Source organism: Arachis hypogaea, chromosome 11, assembly GCF_003086295.3.
Source record: "Arachis hypogaea cultivar Tifrunner chromosome 11, arahy.Tifrunner.gnm2.J5K5, whole genome shotgun sequence".
Taxonomy (NCBI): Eukaryota; Viridiplantae; Streptophyta; class Magnoliopsida; order Fabales; family Fabaceae; genus Arachis; species Arachis hypogaea.
In genome coordinates, this window is record NC_092046.1 from 125,893,123 (window position 1) to 125,913,863 (window position 20,741).

Below are 20,741 nucleotides of genomic sequence, written 5' to 3' on the forward strand. Positions count from 1 at the left end.
ATGTTGTGGGAAGAAACCACTTGTGGTCATCATCATTATGAGTTAGCATGGAAGCAACAAGGATAAGGACCTATAGTTATATCAAATCACAAGGTCCAAAATTATATAAAATAAACAATTCAATAAATTTTGCTACAAAATAAAGCCAATTTGAGTACATTTTGGATAAATGTGTAACAAAGCAAAAAAATACAATACATCATCAACAATAGACTGTCCAGGTTTTAGTGTCATCAAAGCTTCTCTTGTGGCTGAACAATGATCATTGGAAACCAATTATTCCCTATCAAAAATAAATCAACTAATTTAAATTGAGAAATTGTAGTTAATTGATTACTATAAATTTTTTTAAACCAAAATTATAATTGAAAAATGTAACACCCTACCACACTCAACTTTATACTTAAGTCGTAAAATAGAGGTGATGTGGTATTACGACTCTAAAATAAAATGTGTACATATAATAGCAGAAAGAATATAATAAACTAGTTTAAACCAAAATTATAATTGAAAAATGTAACACCCTACCACACTCAGCTTTACACTTAAGTCGTAAAATAGATGTGATGTGGTATTACGACTCTAAAATAAAATGTGTACATATAATAGCAGAAAGAATATAATAAACTAGGAGTCTTGAAGAACAGGAGAAATAAAAATCACGAAATAAAAGTGCAATGTTCAGAAAATGAGTTAGCTTGCGAACAAAGAAAACTGTAGCTGTGAGGCATAAGATAACGAAAGTAGGAATAGAGGGCCAAAGATACAAAATAACAAGCTCCTAATTTAGCCCGCGAAGTCAAGGCTAACCGGAAGATATATACACATATATACATATACATATCCAAAATCCAAATTTACATAAACAAAATCCTGTCTCTCCATAGGCCTCTAAGAGGATCAAAAGAATAAGCTATGCGGAGAGTCAAGCTAAGTACATATATATATCACTGTACAACAAAATAACCCAGTAACCACTTCGCTTCAGGAGTCCAGACGCCTAACGAAATGTCTCTCGACTTGCATCTGAAAATCAACAACATAGTATGGGGTGAGAACCAGAGGTTCTCAGTATGGTAAAGGTGCCACACACATAAGATATAAGGTCCTGGGAATGCCAGAGGTAATCCTAGAACGCCGACACTCAGATTATAGAGCTTAAAGTATTAAACAGAAGCCATAAAAGGTGGTTTTCTAAGAGTATCTAAGCCTAACTTAACTTAATCTTAAATTTAAGTCTCAGACTGCCATTCCTCCATACCTCCTTCTCCATCAACATTTCATAGACAAATAAATAGATAAAAGCAAACACAAGAAGGTTACAAATACTACAGGTAGCAAATATACACTTAACATCGCAAATGCACTTAGGCAAACCCAGTTAGAGCACAAACAAGTAATTCAAGTAATATGCACATGATGCATGCTTGTCCTATGGCTAATGAGCTCATCTGTCGGTTATACAGCCAACCCGACAAGTCCGGTTTGCTAAACCATTAGACTGTCCCCCGACGTGCATCCCCAAGAGTCTATGCATATCTTTTTCTCAAATAATCAATATTGCTCAATGTGGGGTTAACATTCCCGGGAATTTATAAGTGTCCAGTCACCCTTACGTCGTAGCGTCAACAGAGTATCGAGTTTTCAACCTGGTACAAGTGATGGCAAGTCATGATACTTTACCCAGGAAATCTCGTATCTCAGATCATTTAATTAATCAAGCCAAGTATCATACATGATCATTCATTTGTTTATTCAAGCCAAATATCATACATGATCATCTGTAGCATTTCATAATCAATTCATCACATTTCAGTTTGACTTCGTCTCCAAGTTATTCCCATTTTCTAACTTTATCTGATTATCAGGTTTAATACTATTATTTATGACTAGAGAAATGAAAATAGAGGTTTAGAAGTTTAAAATAGGGTTTTAAAACTCAAAAAATCATGTTTGCTGGAACAGGGGCTACGTGTCTGCGCGGATCACGCATGCGCATGGGAGTGTGAAACTGCAACTTACGCGCGCGTCCCTTTGTCATGCGTACGCATGGACGTGCTTGCTAACCCCTTACGCGTGCGCATGGGACCAGTCGCGTACGCATCGCCAAAATTCCATACCACGCGTACGCGTGGATCACACGGGCGTACGTTCTTTAAAAAAAAACAGATTCAGTAGCAAAGTTGCAGAATTGTAACAAAAACCAGTTTTGAGTTCCAATCTTCCAACACCCATAACTTCTTCAATTTAAAATATTTTTCACCCGTTCTTCGAACGGCGTAAACTTCATAAACCCAATTTTCATTTTAAAACAAGTTGGAAGCAAATTGAGGGTCCGGAAGCCAAGTTACGCCTTGCCGAAGTTTGGCCCAAAACCAAGATTTTATAAACTTTCAAAACCTCCTCTTCATTCGAACCAAAACCCATGAGATCAACACAACAACCTACACTTACTACACAAAGTATCCTCCATTCTCAATGCAATAACCACATAAAGGTCATACTTTAACCCAACAATAATTACATACACACATACCCAATCCTGCAACTAAAACTATAGCTCACAAGATACATAATGATATTCTCAATTCAACAATTACAATTTGTCAAATCATCAACTAATCCACAGCTCCATACCAATCCATATATAACAACAAAATGCTAAACAATGACACACACATACATTCCAACCTATTCTATGGTCATTTAGCCTAAGTTTTCACAAAATATTATATATTAAATGCAAGAAACCTAAACCATACCTTGGCCGATTCCCACGTAGTGATCAAGGCAACTTATTTTAAACAAACACAGCCCTTCAAAAATTCAATAAACACTAGGCTCAGCTTCCTCCAAGTTCCAATATTCATAATTTCGAGCTCCAATTATTTATTCACAACCTAATACACATTTAGAACACATATATACCCAATTTAATACCCGAAACATAAATTCAGCAAAATTAAAATGGAATTATGGTATCCTCACCTTACCCAAGCTTCACATAAGCAAGAGGAAATATTTTCCTCAAGCTAATTGGATCCTAAAACATCAAAGAGTAAAGAAATTCAATACCTCCACTCAATTTTCAAAAATTGGGGGAAGAAGTGGCTGAGAACAATAAAGCAAGTTACCTATGAAATTGTTTCGGTAGAAACGTAGAGCTCGACGCGGTGCTCACGTGGCCGCAAACGGTGCCGCAATCGGAGCTCGGACGGAGGAGTTACGGCGAGTTGAACTTACCGTAAGGGTTACGGGATTCCTTCTTTCCTCTCCCCTGTGTGCTTCAACGCTGCTAAAATGGGGAAGAGAAGGAACGTGGGTTCATTTAAAGGCTGGCCCGGTTGGGCCCACGGGCCCGGTTCGACCCATTCAATTTAATCTTGGACCGATTTCTTCGAAATTAGTGTCAAAATTCTCGTTTCGATGAGCTCTTTCCTAATTTAATATAATATTCGCACTTCTAATCTTCTTTATTAAAAATTAATTTATTGACTAATTATTTACTAATTTAACGGGGTTTACCAAAAATCATTAAAAAGAAACAAAATTATTTAGTATATTAGAACCAACTCAATGTTAATCACATTTTATTTTTCTATTATAAAATATAATAAAATTTTAATTCTCAAAACAAATTAAAATCACCTTATTTTTTAGGATTTAATTTTTATAGTGTTTTCATAAAGTTTGTACAAAATTCACCTATTACATTGATTGAACTTATTTATTTACGTAAACTTTGTTTATGAACTCAGCAAACTTGCTTACGTTTTAATACGATTTAAATTGTATTGATATATTTTTATTTTTCAATCAATTTAATTTTATTTAAATAATTTTAATTTTAAATTTTAAAATTTGTATTATTTAAAAATTTAAAATTTAAATAGATATAATTTAAATTAATAATTAAATTTAATTTTATAAAATTATATATATTTATATTATTGTACTCATATAATTAATTATATTTTTTCAATTTAAAAAAAAAAACGATTTGAAACCGTTAATTCTTAACTAAAAATTAAATACACTTATATTATTTTTAACTTAAAATTTATTAAATAAATGTACTCTTATTATTTTAATTTTTTATTTTAAATAAATATATTCGTATTATTTTAAATAAAATTTAAAATTAATATAAGTAGATTTATTTAAAATTTTAAATTTTAATATTTTAAATAAACATACTCTTATTATTTTAAAATTTAAATAAACGTACTCATATTATTTTAAATCATTTTGAAATTAATACAAGTAGATTGATTTAAAATTTTAGAATTTTAAATAAATATATTTTTATTATTTTAAATAAATATATTTTTTAATTTAAAAATAATATAAATATATTTAAATAAATGTAGGCATGTTCTTTTAATCGTTAGGTAGTGTGGGATAGATTGTTGCACGTTAATCGTGCTAGGGAGTGTGAGATAGCTGGTTGCAAGTAAATCGTGCTATCCCGGCCCATAGTGGTTTAGGTGAAAAAAAAAATAAACCATCCTATCTTAGGACAAATTATATATAATTTGGGATGCTTGGTGTCGTGTAACGATTTATGAGCATTTTTTGAAGGAGTTTGATGCATAAATTGTCCTAAATTATGGTATTTAATATAATATTTAATACACACTACTCTAACACGGTTTATGTATCAGTAGATTTAGAATATCCACGTTTTTTAATTTAATCTAAGAGAATCAAATAAAATTAATCTCTACTTTATTTAAATAAAAAAGCCTAAAAGATATGTGTAGAGATAAATTGTGTATTTATTTTTTTATTTTTTATTTTTTTTAAAAAATAATTGTATTAGCAAATGAAATACGTGAAAAATATTAGCTTTGAAATTTGGTGTCAATAATTTTGTGGGAATTGTGCTTAACATAGTTGGTTAGTATGAAGACAGAAAAAACGAAAATAGAGATTTTTTATAAGTCTAAGGAAGATATCATAAATGCTAAGATAATTCATTACAATTTCATGTGATGGAAGACAAAAATGTAATTATGGTGTAATGTGGATTGGTTGATATGATGGTAGTTTAATTGTATGAGTTAGGTCCTTTTTATTTGGTTGGATTTTTTCTATGATTATCCTATTCTTGATGGCAATGGCAAAATAAATATTTTCATTAGTTGTTCTTTTTTTCTCTATTTTTGGGTCGATTTTATTTTAAAAAATATTGTTGTAGACAAAATTAATAATATTATGTTCAATTATTTAAAAAGACCAAATTAATATTTTGATTAGATACTTTTGTTTCATTGAAAATAAATTCTAGTTTTATTGAAAATAAATTTTAGTTTGTTAGTAAAAATACAAAAGCGTGCATAACAGTGAAATCATGATTGGAGACTATGCCATTTGAACTATTACTCATTGGCAAGTAAATTATCGTCTTATTATCTTAAAAAAATAATTTATTTATAGAATAATCTTGAAAATTCAACAATAATTTGTATGAAAATAGCTTATTAGTAAAATAAAAGTTAATTGATTGATTACCATGAAATTTAATTTAACAGTAAATTTGTAATTGAACATATTTTTACAGTTTAATTTAAAATTTGTTTATAACTTAATTTAAAATTTGTGTTAGAGAAAAAATTTAGTAACTAAAAATGTAAGTCATAGAAAACAAAACTGTTACGATGGGTAACCGGAGATTATTGGGTTGGATTAGTTTGGCTGGCCCAATCGTTGGAATAAGGGAGTATCCAAGCGGATTGATGATCCAAAGCCCCCGTCCGACTTCGGTATGAGAGAATGGGGGGTGGTACCTGCAAAGACACTCTGATGCCAAAGTCAGCAAAGGGAGCAAAACAGGTCTAGAGAGTATTAGGCTTCTGAGATACCTGAGAAGTGTCAGTGTATTTATAGTGGTGAACCCATAACCACCGTTGGTGTAGTTCCATTATTCATGGGGAATAACCGTCTCTTTATCTTAGGGAGGTTGAGATATGGCTCCAGGAAGTGGGTAGAGAGATTTTAGAGGCAGTTACTCATTTGAATGGGTATTTATCTGCCAGCTAACCTTCGTCCCGACTTCTTTAGAGCAAGTTGTGGTAGGAACCGACTTCGTGGGGTGAAGGTCGGTGTAGAGCGAGGCTTAATCCTTTGGATTGGGCCTTTCGTTTGGACCTGGGCCTTATCATTGGGCCAGGGTATGAATAGTGCCCCTACTCGAGCCCAATTTCTTTTAGGACTTGGGTTCGAGTATTCTACTCGGGGTCGTAGCCGACTTGTTGGAGGACCGACGTGATGGTTTGGAACCGACGTGACTTTTCGTGACTTTTGATTTTCACAGTTACGTCTAATCAAATGTCGCGTCCGTTAGAGGTTTGCGTAGGGGTTGTCTTGGTAACGGTGCACCCATTAATGACTGCGTCCGTTTTTACCATTATGCCCCTAACGTGCTTATAAATACTTCCCTTCTCTTTCGTTGCTTCGTTTCTGCGATTTTTCAAATTTTCTTCTCATCCGTTCGTGGAGCGTTCTTCGTTTGAAGGCTTTCATTTTCCTCTACCTTATTACCAGGCAAAGGTTAGTCTTTTTCTCCTTGTCTCTTCTATGAAATGCTTCTGTTTGCATGCCTTTACTTTAGAGAGAGGAGTTGACTTCGTAGGCTTTTTTGTTTGATTCCGTATCCCCTTAGAGACCCTGTTCGTGATCTTTTTCCTTTTTCCTTTGTAGGTTTCGCTAATCCTTTTTTAGGAAAAGAAAAATGACTTCCATAGAAACTCTTGCTCAGTGGGTCGATGTCACGGTCTTAGGAGAGGAACCTCTGGTTGATACTGATTTTATCACTGACCTTCACACTCGTCACCGGCTCTGCACCTCTGATGAGAATGAACCAAAGTATGAACTGGTGGCCCCGGGTCCGGAAGACCGGGTTTGCTTTGGGAGGGCTTCAGAGGCAGCCCCTCATTTCTTTTATATGTACGAGAGCATGATCACCCGCCTGGGAATTTTTCTCCCTTTCTCTGATTTTGAGATTGCTGTTTTACGTCACTGTCGTGTTGCACCTACCCAGCTTCACCCCAATTCCTGGGGTTTTCTGAAAATTTATCAGTTTATCAGCCATGCCTTGGAATTTCCGACTTCTTTGAGGATTTTTTTCTTTCTTTTCCACATGACCAAGCCCTTCAGTGGGCAGAATAATAAGCAACAATGGGTGTCCTTTCGAGCTATACAAGGTCGGAGGATCTTTACCCTTTTTGATGAATCTTTCCATGACTTCAAAAATTATTTTTTCAAAGTTCAAGCCGTAGAGGGTCACCACCCCTTTTTCTTGGATGAGAATTCTTCTCCTCGCTTTCCCTTGTACTGGTTAGAGGCTTCCCCCTGTGAGAAATATGGTTTGGAGGATCTGGATGAGGTGGAGGCAGCCATTGTAGGGTTCCTCCGAGAAGTATGGGGGAGGGCCCCATATCTAGATACCAAAAAATTTCTCCAGGGGTCGTCGTCTTTTGTCCAGACACAACTAGGTAGCTTTTATCTACTTTGTTTCCGACTTATTTCTACCGACTTGAAGTTTACCGACTTGTTTTACTAATTGTTTTCTTTTACAGAGATGGCGAGGAAGAATTCCAATGAGTCTTACCAGAGAGTCCAGGAGGCCAAGGCGAGGTCTCGCGCCAGAACCAGTGGTGCCAGGGTATCTAGCTCTCCTCTTCCTCTTCCTCCCCCTTCTTCCCAAAATTTGGGAACTCCTTCTCAACCCATTGTTATCTCCTCTTCGGCTTCTTCTCAGCCGTCCCCTCCTCCCCGACCCTCTCCTGAGCCAGAGAAGAAGAAGCGCAAGGCTTTAGAGCCTGGCTCTTCTTTTGAAGGTGAGGCTAAGGTGGATGCTTCTGCATTTATCCGAAAATTCATCTACCCCCATACCCTATAGGTATGGATGATGTTTCTATTCGGAACCACCTCACTATTCTGGCTGAGAAGAGTATCAGGGCGGCGGGGATTTGTGCCAAGTTCCTCGATATTTTTTAGAAGACTCCTCTTAGCTTTCTGGGTTTAACCTCTAGGGTTGAAGAGTTGGAGGGAAGGCTTCTCATATATCAGGAACATGAGAAGGAGTTGAAGAAGGAGGTCACCAAATTGAAGGAGGAGAGGGATGGCCTCCAAGAGAAGGAGAGCAAGTTACAAGCCCTATGTAACATGGAGGAGGGCTTGAGAAAGAAGGCGCAGGAGAGTTATCAGAGTTTATTTGAGGACCTTGTGGCTGTAAGGAGGGATTTGTTGAACTCTCGGACTGCCTATGCCGAGTTGGAGGACTCTATTGCTGAAGGGGCAGAGGAGGCCTGGAGGATTTTTAAGGAGCAGGTCGGAGTCCTTGCTCCCGACCTGGATCTCTCTCCTTTGGATCCTGACAAGGTCGTTATTGATGGTGCCATAGTTTATCCCCCAGCTCCCGAGGTCGTCACTGAGTCAGATTTGAAGACTCGGGGGCAGAGAATCATTGAGTCCCCTCCTCGTCAAAAGGATGTTCCGAGTTCCTCCAGACCTCTCGGCACCTCTTCTCTGACTCCTATGGACACTTCTCTCCCTGGTCCTGATGGCGCTCCGACTTCTCTTCCCGACTCTGGTGGTGATCCGACTACTCCCTTTGGTCCTGGTGGTGATGCTCTTTAAGAATTTATTTGTTGGCTATATGGGGGCCCGGCCTGTGGGTCCCCCTTTTTTAAACTCTTTATATTTGTGGCGATGGTGTGTCGACATTGGCCTTTTATGGCCGTAAACAAAAAGAATATTTATAATTACCCTTTTTTGGATAAGGGTTATTTTAACAAAAATACCCTTTTCGGTATAAGGGTTTCAGCTACCTTTTTGTGTGCATGTTTTTTCTGATTTTGTTTTTTCGAAGCTCCCTTGATCTTTTCTAAAAAACCTTTCTTTTGGCTTGTCTGTTTTCCTGAGCCTTTTCGTTTTAAGGACTTTAGGACAGCTTTTAAGCTTTTTCTAGGTTTTTTCAATCCCTTTTTTGTTATTCCTACTACTCAACTTTGTTTTATTGAGTATTTATGACTTAGGTTATTTTTGCGATGCGTTTTCTTTTCTACTCGATTTTTCATTTCGACTTATGAGTCGGAATGTTTTCGAGTTCCTCACGATCAACTTTTATAACCTCTTTACACCGACTTGTACCTCGTCGTTTTATCCTGACGACCATCTAGGTCGGTTCATGGGATTTTCACGTTTTGTCGAGCTTAAGTCGGCGCGTTTCGTAGAAAAGTAAACGAGAAGAAATTTATAAGAGATATTGTAAAAAAGACCTTTATTTATTTGGGGAGGTACTTTTGCGGCCACTAAGGGTTTAATGATCTATTCCCCCCTTAGCCTCTACTATGATGCCTCGTTAAAAACCCTCTTTCAGAAAAAACCCTTTAATTTTTGGGAAAAAATCATGAAGTTGGGAAAAGAGTACATCAGGGAGTAGAGTTCGCTTTTAGCTATAGTACCTTTTCATGTTACAAGCATGCCACGACCTTGGTAGCTCAGCACCGTTTAAGTCGGTCACCTTGTAATAACCTTTTCCTAAGACCTCATTAACTTTGTAGGGTCCTTTCCAATTGGCAGCGAGCTTTCCTTCCCCCGATTTGTTGACTCCTATGTCGTTTCTGATTAAGACCAGATCGCTTAGTGCGAAACTTCTTGGAATGACTTTCTTGTTGTATCTGGTATCCATCCTTTGCTTCAGCGCTGCTTCTCTTATCTGGGCTTGTTCTCGGACTTCGGGGAGCAACTCGAGCTCCTCTTTGTGCCCCTGTATGTTTCCGATTTCATCATGGAGAATCACTCTTGGGCTTTGCTCACTAATTTCCACTGGTATCATGGCTTCTACCCCATAGACAAGTCGGAAGGGTGTTTCTCCAGTTGCAGATTGGGGTGTCGTCCGATAAGCCCACAACACTTGGGGGAGCTCCTCTGTCCAGGCTCCTTTTGCATCTTGTAGTCTTTTCTTTAGCCCTGCCAGTATGACTTTGTTGGCTGCCTCGGCTTGTCCATTTGCTTGTGGGTGTTCCACCGAGGTGAACTGGTGTTTGATTTTCATACTGGCCACTAGGCTTCTGAAGGTGGAATCGGTGAACTGGGTTCCATTATCTGTGGTAATGGAGTGAGGTATCCCATACCTTGTGATGATATTTTTGTAGAGGAACCTCCGACTTCTCTGGGCGGTGATGGTGGCCAATGGTTCTGCTTCTATCCACTTTGTGAAGTAGTCTATTCCCACAATTAAGTATTTGACTTGTCCTGGTGCCTGGGGAAAAGGACATAACAAATCCATTCCCCATTTTGCGAAGGGCCATGGAGAAGTTATACTAATGAGCTCCTCGGGGGGAGCCACGTGGAAATTTGCATGCATTTGGCAAGGTTGGCATTTTTTCACAAATTCTGTGGCATCTTTCTACAAGGTCGGCCAGTAGAATCCAGCTCGGATTACTTTTCTGGCTAGCGACCTGGCTCCGAGATGGTTTCCGCAGATCCCATTGTGGACCTCCTCTAGCACTTCAGTGGTCCTTGAGGTCGGTACGCACTTCAACAATGGCGTTGATATTCCTCTTTTATAAAGGATATTTTTCACCAGAGTGTAATGTTGTGCTTCCCTCCGGATTTTCTTGGCCTCTTTTTCCTCTTTGGGGAGGATGTCGAATTTTAGGTATTCGACCAGAGGATTCATCCATCCGAGATTTAGCTCGGATACCTCAAGGACATCTTGTTTGCCCTCTGCTTTTACTACAGAGGGCTCTTGGAGAGTTTCCTGGATCAAGCTTCTATTATTCCCTCCTGGCTTAGTACTCGCTAACTTGGAGAGGGCGTCTGCTCTGCTATTGAGATCCCGAGTTATATGCTTAACTTCGGTTTCGGCAAAGCGCCCGAGGTATTCCAGAGTTTTTTCCAGGTATCTCTTCATGTTTGGGTCTTTAGCCTGATACTCTCCATTTATCTGGGAGGTCACCACCTGAGCGTCAATGTATATCATCACTTTTGTCGCACCGACTTCTTCGGCCAGCTTCAGTCCTGCAATCAGGGCTTCATATTCTGCCTGATTATTTGAAGCTGGGAATTCAAATTTGAGGGATACCTCTATTTGAGTTCCCCTTTCGTCGGCCAGTATTATACCTGCACCGCTTCCTGTCTTGTTTGAGGATCCATCTACATAAAGTTCCTATGTAGTTGGCTTTTCCTCTTGATCTCCCGCATATTCTGTTATGAAGTCGGTAAGGCATTGGGCTTTGATTGCTGTCCGAGTTTCATATTTCAAGTCGAACTCGGAGAGCTCTATTGCCCATTGAACTATTCTCCCCGCAACATCCGTCTTTTGGAGGATTTGCTTCATGGGTTGGTTCATCCGGACTTTTATTGTATGTGCTTGAAAGTAAGGCCATAGTCTTCGTGAGGCTATTACTAAGGAGTAGGCAAACTTATCTAGTTTGTGGTACCTTAGCTCAGGGCCTTGTAGAACTTTGTTGATGAAGTAAACTGGATGCTGTCCGACCTCGTCCTCCCTTATCAGGGCTGATGCGACACCTTTGTCTGCTACGGACAAATAAAGGACGAGGTCCTCCCCGACTAGAGGTCGGGTTAGTATTGGTGGTTGGCTCAAGAATCTTTTGAACTCCTGGAACGCTCCTTCGCATTCTGGAGTCTATTCGAACTGGCATCCCTTTCTTAATAAAGAAAACAGTGGAAGGGATTTTAGTGCCGATTCTACCAAAAATCTAGAGAGGGCTGCGAGTCGGCCATTCAGTTGCTGAACCTCTCTTAAGCAAGTCGGGCTCTTCATTTCCAGGATAGCTTTACACTTATCGGAATTTGCTTCAATCCCTCTTTGTGTTAGCATGAATCCTAGGAATTTTCCGGCCTCCACCGCGAAGGTACACTTTGCAGGATTTAGCCTCATCCCGTGTAACCTTATGGTGTCGAATACTTGCGAGAGGTCGGCTAAGAGGTCGGCTTCTTCCTTGGTTTTTACTAGCATGTCTTCTACGTAGACTTCCATTAAGCTCCCAAGGTGGGAAGCAAACACCTTGTTCATCAGCCTTTGGTATGTGGCCCTTGCATTTTTTAATGCAAATGGCATGACCACGTAGCAAAAATTTGCTCTGGGCGTGATGAATGATGTTTTCTCCTGGTCTGGCTCATACATTGGGATTTGGTTATATCCCGAGTAGGCATCCATGAATGACAAGTATTGATATCCCGAGCTAGAATCTACTAGAGTATCAATACTCGGGAGTGGATAAGGGTCTTTGGGACATGCCTTGTTTAAGTCGGTGTAGTCAACACACATCCTCCATTTGCCGTTTTGCTTCTTGACTAGCACTACATTTGCTAGCCATGTTGGATATTTAACTTCTCTGATGAAGCCGGCTTCTAGGAGTGCCTGAACTTGCTCTTCCACCACCAGGGCTCGTTCCAGGCCGAGCTTGCGCCTTCTCTGTTGTACAGGTCGGGATCCCGGATGTACCGAGAGTTTGTGGGACATGAGCTCGGGGTCTATCCCGGGCATGTCGGAAGCCTTCCAGGCAAAAAGGTCGGAATTGTTTCTTAGGAGCTTAGTCAACCCTTGCTTCAGGGTTTCCCCTAGGTTGGCTCCTATGCTGGTATTCTTCCCTTCCTCTTCGCCGACCTGTATTTCTTCAGTTTTTCCTCCTGGCTGTGGTCGTAGCTCTTCTTTGGCCCTTGCACCACCGAGCTCTATGGTGTGAACCTCTTTGCCTTTTCCCCTCAGGTTTAGACTTTCGTTATAGCATTTTCTTGCCAACTTCTGGTCTCCCCGCACTGTTGCTATTCCCGCAGGTGTCGGAAATTTCATGCAAAGATGGGGGGTAGACACCACCGTTCCGAGTCGATTCAGGGTAGTTCTGCCGATTAGGGCATTGTATGCTGACCCCACGTCGATGACTATAAAGTCTATGCTCATAGTTTTGGACTTTTCCCCCTTTCCAAAGGTAGTGTGGAGGGGTAGAAATTCCAGTGGTTTTATTGGTGTGTCGCGTAGCCCATACAGGGTGTCGGGGTAAGCTCTCAACTCCTTTTCATCCAGCCCCAATTTGTCAAACGCGGGCTTGAAAAGGATATCCGCTGAGCTTCCTTGATCCACTAGGGTTCTGTGGAGATGGGCATTAGCTAGGATCATAGTTATTACCATTGGATCGTTGTGTCCAGGGATTACTCCTTGTCCATCTTCCTTTGTAAATGAGATGGTGGGGAGGTCGGACGATTCATTTCTGACCTGGTAGACTCGTTTTAGGTGTCTTTTGCGAGCGGACTTGGTGAGTCCCCCTCTCGCGAATCCACCTAAGATCATATGTATATGTCTCTCCGGAGTCTGCGGTGGTGGGTCTCTTCTATCTGCGTCGTCTCACTTTCTTTTCCCATGATTGTCCGACCTTTCTATGAGATATCTGTCAAGTCGGCCTTCTCTGGCCAGCTTTTCTATCACATTTTTAAGGTCGTAACAGTCATTTGTTGAGTGACCATATATTTTATGGTACTCACAGTAGTCGCTGCGACTCCCCCCTTTTTTATTTTTAATGGGCCTGGGAGGTGGCAGCCTTTCAGTATTGCAAATTTCTCTGTATACGTCCACTATAGAAACCTTTAGAGGAGTATAAGAGTGATATTTCCTGGGTCTGTCAGGACCGAGGTCTTCTTTCTTCTTGGGCTCCCTTTCTCTCTCTTTTATTGAGGGAAGGTGCCCAGGTCGTCAGCTTGACTCTCTCAGCCTGACATTTTCCTCCATGTTGATGTACTTTTCAGCTCTTTCTTGTACATCACTCAGGGAGGTGGGGTGCCTTTTTGATATGGACTGTGAGAAGGAACCTTCTCTAAGTCCATTTACTAGCCCCATAATGACTGCCTCGGTGGGCAGGTCTTGAATCTCTAAGCATGCTTTGTTGAACCTTTCCATATAATCTCGTAGAGGTTCTCCGACCTCCTGTTTTATTCCCAGGAGGCTCGGTGCATGCTTTACTTTATCTTTCTGAATGGAGAACCTCATCAGAAACTTCCTCGAGAGGTCCTCGAAGCTGGTGACCGACCTTGGAGGGAGACTATCGAACCATTTCATCACTGCTTTCGATAAGGTGGTCGGGAAAGCTTTGCAGCGCATTGCATCAGAAGCATCAGCCAGATACATCCGACTTTTAAAGTTGCTTAGATGATGCTTTGGATCGGTGGTTCTGTCATAGAGGTCCATATCGGGGCTTTTGAAGTTTTTTGGAACTTTTGCCCTCATTATATCCTCACTAAAAAAGTCCTCCCCTCCCGGGGGCGACTCTTCTCGATCTTCACGGGAGTTTCGATCTCTGAGGGAGGATTCTAACTTCAAGAGTTTTTTCTCTAACTCTTTTCGTCGATCCATCTCCTCTCTTAGGTGCTTTTCTATCTCCCTTTGTCGCTCCTGTTCCTGTTCCAGCTGTTCCAAGCGACTTTGGTGGACATGGACTAGCCCCATTAGTTCAGTTGCGTGGGGTGGTCCATCCTTTTCTGACTCACACCCCTCCGAGGAATTTGTCTTCGGATTTTTAAATCCGGAGGCTCCTTCCCTGTGTTGGTCATTGGTTTCCTGGTGGAGGGTCAGGTCTGCGTCATGGTTTCCGGTATTCAGATTCTCTTGTTCGGAATCCGACGCCACATGACCATCTTCAGGGGATACATCCGCAATTACTGGCTGATCTCTCATGTCCCCAGCAACGGCGCCAATGTTATGATGGGTAACCGGAGATTATTAGGTTGAATTAGTTTGGCTGGCCCAATCATTGGAATGAGGGAGTATCTAAGCAGATTGATGATCCAAGGCCCCCGTCCGACTTCGGTATGAGAGAATGGGGGGTGGTACCTGCAAAGACACTCCGGTGCCAAAGTCAGCAAAGGGAGCAAAACAGGTCTAGAGAGTATTGGGCTTCTGAGATACCTGAGAAGTGTCAATGTATTTATAGTGGTGAACTCATAACCACCGTTGGTGTAGTTCCGTTATTCATGGGGAATAACCGTCCCTTTATCTTAGGGAGGTTGAGATATGCCTCCAGGAAGTGGGTAGAGAGATTTTAGGGGCAGTTACTCATTTGAATGGGTGTTTATCTGCCAGCTAACCTTCATCCCGACTTCTTTAGAGCAAGTCGTGGTAGGAACCGACTTCGTGGGGTGAAGGTCGGTGTAGAGCGAGGCTTAATCCTTTGGATTGGGCCTTTCGTTTGGACCTGGGCCTTATCATTAGGCCAGGGTATGAACAAAAATAAAGCTCATCAAAAAAATAGAAATAGAGACAAAAAAAGACAAATAGTACTATTTATGCCATTCCTATAAAGAAAAAATAAACGTGAATTTTGTTTCCTTTTCAGAATAATAACCTTTACTTTTTCAAACAATTTGTATACATATATTTGACAAAAATTAAATAAATAAAAATTTAAGATAAATTTAAATGAAAAATTGGTCAATAAGAATGAAGAAGAACGTACTAAATTTTTCTGTTAGGAATTTTGGAATAATACGCAGAAAGAATTGAAATTATTTTAACTTTATGTGAAGTCGTCTGAACGTGAATTTAGAGAAGAGGAACAAAAACCTTCCAAACCTTAATGTCAGAGTCCAAACTGCCACTGTAGACTACCACGGATGCTTGGGAGGTATCATCATGGTTATGATCAACCATGGCGGTTGGTCCTCTATGCCCTTCCAAAACCGCCACACAACTATACTTTCTCCCGCCAAAACCCCTCCAAACACGAATCGTTTTGTCCTCTGAACCACTCACAACAAAATCCATCACCACCACCAAGCAAAGTATAGACCTACCATGCGCCCTAATCGCACCCACCACCACCATTTTTCCATCACCACCTTCTCTTTCTTTGTCTTCTTCCTTCTTCGCCCACAACAGTATTGATCTATCACATGCCCCGGAATATAGTAACGAACCGTCGCCGTTAAGCGCCAAAGCGTTGATCCCAGACTTGTGATTCTCCAACGTGTCCACAAGGTAGTGTTTGTTTTTGCTTTTGCTTTTCTCTCCCACTACTCCTTGGCCGCCGCCTTTCTTTTTCTTCCAAACCTTGATTCTTTTGTCCGCCGATCCTGTGTAGACGCGTCCATCGTTGGAAACTGCGACTGCGTTGATGGCATCATCGTATGCATTCATCACTGATTCCAAACACGCAAAATCTCTGGTTCGCCAAATCTTGATCGTCCTGTCCCATGAGACAGAGTATAACAAGACATTGCATCTACGTGGTGAACCCACGTGGACTTTTTGTGCCTCCGAATTCTAACGTGGTTTTTGGGGAGTAATATCTTCGAGACGCGGTCGCTGAGCGTTGGAAGCGTGGTCAACCACGTGTACTTCTGCTCATGGTCGTGGTGGTTGTTGATATTGTTGGTGATCTTCCAAACCCTAATTTTGTTATCTTGGTGAGCAATAAAGAGCTTGTTGGAGTGAATAATTAGAGCCTTGACTGCACCTTTCCCAGCAAGGACTATATTATTATTGGTAGTTAATAATGATTGTTTGGACCATGACCTAATTTCTCTATCGGAGGAGCCACTATAGAGGAATTTAGCGGAGAGGGTTACGGAGGATGTGTAGTAGTTGTGTCCTTTTAGGGTTGCGATGCAGTTGTATGAGGCCATTGAATAATTAGAACAAGAATAATGGTAATTCTTGTTAAGAGAAGGTACTGAAGCCAAGCTGGGTTCTGAGGATAAAGAGGTTTGGTTATGGTGGTTGGAGTAATCAGATGAAGAACCTGTGCTGCTGAACCTATGGAGCTCCATCATGATTCACATGGCTTAATAAGTGGAGTGATGATGTTATAATATTAGGTGTTTGCATACGTTTGCTTCTTCTTCATTCTCTGGGTTCTTGATAATTGTTGTTGTTGTTCAAGGTCACTCGCTACAAAGTTAATTTGGTTTTAATGGGTGAATTATTATTGTTATTATTATTATTATTGGATGCCATGAAAATTGAAAAATGATGGACGATGAAAAATGATTAAATTGTGGAGGACACACACAATAATTTAATAGTATTTATGGATAAAATTTTAGTTGGTTACTATTGGAGAGCTAAGATTTCTCTACTAATAAAGTGTGCTATCTATAAAGTTTTTATTGTCCTTTTCACTTTAACAAAAGTAAAATAAAATAGTTACCATTAAAAGAGTGAAATTTTTTTACTAATAAAGTTCTCTATATAATAATATATGTCTTGAATCATATAAATGATAAATTTACCTTTCCAATGCAATTAGCTAGTGAATGAGAATTGAGTAATATGAATGTAGAATGATAAGTACTCATGGAGAGCAAAGGAAGTACAAAGTTATATGGATTGCGGAAGAGGTAAGCATTAAGGTTGTGTGTATCATAAAAAAGAGAGTATGGAATGGGAAGGCCACCAAAGGAATCAGTCACTGCAATAATAAGCATTATCCCATCCTATCGCATTATCTCATCCTATCAGAGACGCAAATTAATTGAAGTTACAAACGCAAACACTTTCATTCATTGCTTTGCATTATTAATTCAACTCTTCCATTGCTTCACACCTAGCTAGCTTCAAAAATATAATATAATTAAATTTTGTGGTATAATCACTAATACTCTGCATTTATTTACTTTTCATTCAAGAAGAAAAGTAATAAATACATACTAATCTTCTTGAAATGTTGCGTTTTTAAAATACCATCTTGTTTTTGGGTAGTTTAATATGTGCCTAAATGTATATTATTATTTTTCTTTCTAAAATTAGAAGTGTGATTTGAACCTAAAACTTTTAAATAAAGATAAAAAAAATTATATCATGACCTATAATTCGTTAAATGTATATTATTATTATTTACGGGTCTGCTACACATACAAGCAAAAATGGTATACAAGTTTTACAAGTTGGCCCAGTCCATAAAAAAAACACGCGCATAGTGAAGAGCATTGAATGGAGCGTGATTTACACGCGCTCCACTCAAACGGTTACGCTTCACGTAAACCGCGCCCTTAATGGCAAACTCTTCCACTTCTTCCACTTCTCAAAGCCATTCAGAGAAAAAGCAACCCTTCCATTTTCGAGCAACGTTTGAAACTCAAGATATACACCTCATCGCTAACATTCGAAAACTCCATCAACACACCATAGAACTCTCGATCAAGAATCTCCAGAGAGAACAAAGCTATAATACTCAAGGTAAGTTACATTACCATTGCTGTATATTTTCCATATTTCGAACTAGGTTTTACTATTCTTCTACGTTGTTGTACGTTTTACTATTCTTCTTGCTCTACGTCTCATTTTACAGTTTATGATGTTCTACTTGTTCTAGGTTTCACTGTTATTCTTGATTCTATGTTACACTGTTCTTCTTCGTTCTTCTAGGTGTTACTGTTCTTGTTCTTCCAGTTCTTCTGGTAACTGATTTTTGGGAGTATATTCCGTAGTTTGGTGGGTGTATATGAGGTAATATACATGGGTGTATATGGCGCAAATTGTTGGGTGTATTTTTCTGAACTAATATACTGTAATAGTCAGCAGTTGCAATTGTTCTTATATTTGCTTGTCCATGGGTGTATATTGCTTGACCTTGTATATTGATGCATGTTTGAGTGATACCTGACTGATATATATGGGTGTATCTGAATCATATCTATGGGTGTATCTGACTGATATATATGAGTGTATCTGAATCATATCTATGGGTGTATCTTACTGTTATCTATGGGTGTATCTAACTCATATATATGGGTGTATCTTACTGATAACTTTGTGTGTATTTTTTATTTCAGAGAAAATGGCAGCAAAAAACCAACCAGGAAGAAACGTAAGAACAAATATATGTCTTACCTGAAATCAGTTTTATATAATAGAAACATATCTGACTATAATTTTGTTTCTGTTTACAGCAAACAAAAGACCTTAAGTGTGCAACACATCTGCTAAGTGATAAATTCAGAAACATGACTGAGGAGAAGAAAACGATTGTGAGGGATTTGGGATTCGGTGGCTTGATGCACATCCCACCACTAAGGGTGCATCACCAAGTGTTAAGGGAGCTGGCTAACAACTTCAAATTGGGGGAGAACAGACTGGAAATCGGATACGGTTCTTTTAAAATAACCCCAAGAAAAATAGGTCATGCGCTTGGCATCAACGCAACAGGTAACTCGCTAAAAATTATAGGTGTATATTAACTGATGCTTGGGTGTATTTTAGTTGATGCTTGGGTGTATTTGAACCGATATTCATACTTTGTTGTTTTCCTTTTTGTAGGAGATCTATTTCCTCAGAAAGTCGATTATAAGAAACTTTTTGAGGATGACAAAGTAATTTTTAGAAGATTCCAGGGTAAGACCCTCAAAAGTCTTACAGATGAGATGATGGATATTGGCGTTGGTAACGAAGAGGATCGCCTAATGTTCAAGAGGATTTTCATCCTCTATATACAGATGACGTTCCTTTTGCCAATGACAATAAACAAAATCTCGCCTGTACACCTGGCCCCAATTTTTGAGATGGACAGCATAACGGAGCGAAACTGGGGAGGGCATGTTTTGACCTTTATCATCAAGGGCATAACCGACTACAAGGAGAAAAAGAATAAGGCAATTGATGGCTGCCTCTTTGCCCTGATGATAATATACTTTCATCTTTCTAAAAATAAAGGCAAGAAGAGGGCTGAAAGACCGCCAAAACTCTGGATTGCCAACTGGAGTAAGGAGCAGTTGGTCGAAAGAATGAATGCAGAAACAGAGGAAATTTTGGTAAGTGAACATAATATGTTGGGTGTATTTTATTTATCTGAATGCTGCTAAATAAATTATCTGATGTTTCAGGGGATTGTAAAGATGGCGCAAACAAGAGAGAAAATGAAAAAAATAGAGAAAACAGAAAAAAAAACAACAAATCAAAAAAACAAAGAAAGGAAGGCAAGTTCAACATCGTCTTCGGAGGAAGAAACAACTAATAGTGACAGTTCTACCTCTGAGTCTGAGACTCAAGAAGACTCGGAGGATTCAGCAAGAAAACAACCCAGCAAAAAGAGAAAAAAGTAAGTACCATACTTGGGTGTATTTTCTTTCTCGGGTTGGGTGTATTTTGTGGAACCATTTGGGTGTATTTTGTTTATCAAGTTGGTTGTATGTTGTTTATTAACTTGGGTGTATTTCGTTTGTTGTGTTGGGTGTATATTGTCCATTCAGTTGGTTGTATCTTGTGCATTCATCTGGGTGTATTTTATATCTTTAGTATGTTCTAAATAATGATTGTTTGCCTTCCAGAATGGACTCCAAAAAAAGGAAGAAGAGTCAAGAGGATTCAGATTCTTATTCAGAATCCGAATCAACTGATGAGTAATGTTCTGAAATTATTACTCCTTTCTTTTGGCTTCATTATCAAGATTTCGTGTATTAACTGAAGTGTCTCTTATTATCTTATAGAAGCGAAGAATCATCACCGGTGGAGAAGCAAAGAAAAAAGAAAAAGACACAAAGAACACCAAAAAAGTAAGCACTTCTTTGGACAATATTCTGTGATAAAATTAATTTTTTATTTCTGATTCATACTTATTTTTTCCACCCAAAACACAATCCAAAAAGAAAAAGGTTGTTGCTGAGCATTCTTCTCCTGAAGAAGATCAATCCTATGATGGGTACAGTAATACGTAAGATATATTACCGTCATCATCATAATTATTTTAGTTAACATCTTCTTTTATGAATGTAGTGAGAGATAT

The 20,741-nt window shown here is 39.2% G+C and overlaps 1 pseudogene; it reads right to left on the reverse strand.

Moving 5' to 3' along the window:
• Positions 1 to 15,557: 15,557 nt before the first annotated feature.
• Positions 15,558 to 16,935, reverse strand: LOC112724044 (uncharacterized; annotated as a pseudogene).
• Between the last annotated feature and the right edge of the window lie 3,806 nt (positions 16,936 to 20,741).